This window comes from Colobus angolensis, unplaced genomic scaffold, assembly GCF_000951035.1.
Source record: "Colobus angolensis palliatus isolate OR3802 unplaced genomic scaffold, Cang.pa_1.0 Scaffold189, whole genome shotgun sequence".
In the NCBI taxonomy this organism is placed as follows: Eukaryota; Metazoa; Chordata; class Mammalia; order Primates; family Cercopithecidae; genus Colobus; species Colobus angolensis.
Genome location: NW_012115032.1, coordinates 336,604 through 337,676, shown reverse-complemented (window position 1 = coordinate 337,676; position 1,073 = coordinate 336,604).

The following is a 1,073-nucleotide window of genomic DNA, read 5'->3' as shown; positions in this document are numbered from 1 at the left end:
TAGGAAAGAAAAACCCATTTTCTAGGGAGAAATTCAAGCTGACCACAGAAATTTGCATAAGTAAGGAGGAACAAAATGTTAATAGCCAAGACAATGGGGAAAATACATCCAAGGCATGCCAGAGATCTTCACAGCAGCCCCTCCCATCACAGGCCCAGAGGCATAGCAGGGCAAAAAAAAAATGGTTTTGTGGGCCAGGCTCAGGGCCCTGCTGCTCTGTGTAGCCTCAGGACTTGGTGCCCTGCATCCCAGCTGCACCAGCTCCAACCATGTCTTAGAGGTGCCAAAATACAGCTTGGACCATTGCTTCAGAGGGTGCAAGCCCCAAGCCTTGGCAGCTTCCATGTGGCATTGCGCCTATGGGTGCACAGAATATAAGAATTGAGGTTTGGGAAACTCCACCTAGATTCCAGAGGATGTAAGGAAATGCCTGGATGTCCAGGCAGAAGACTGCTTTACAGGCAGAGTTTTTCCATAAGGAAACTGGAAAGGGGAAATGTGAAGTTGGAGCCCCCACACAGTCCACACTAGAGTACTGCCTAGTGGAGCTGTGAGAAAAAGGCTACCATTCTCCAGACCCCAGAATGGAATATCACCAATAGTTTGCATTGTACACCTGAATAAAACCACAGGTACTCAATGCTAGCCTATGAAGGAGCCCATCCTTTCATCTGTGTGCCCTGGTTGTTAGACATGGAGTCAAAGGAGATCTTTCCAGAGCCTTAAGATTTAATGACTACTCCACCGTACTTTGGACTTGCGTGGTGCCTGTGACTCCCTTGTTTTGGTCAATTACTCCCACTGGGGTGGGAATATTTACCCTATGTTTGTACCCCCATTGTGTCTCAGAAGTAACTAACTTCTTTTCGTATTTACAGGCTCATAGAGGGAAGGAAAGGACTTGCCTTGACTCAGTTGAGACTTTGGACTGGGACCTTTGGGCTAATGCTAGAATGAGTTAAGACTTTGGGGGACTGTGAGAAGGCATGATATGTTTTGAAATATGAAAGGGACATTTGGGAGGGGCTAGGAACAGAATGATACGGTTTCGTTCTGTGTCCCCAGCCAACTCT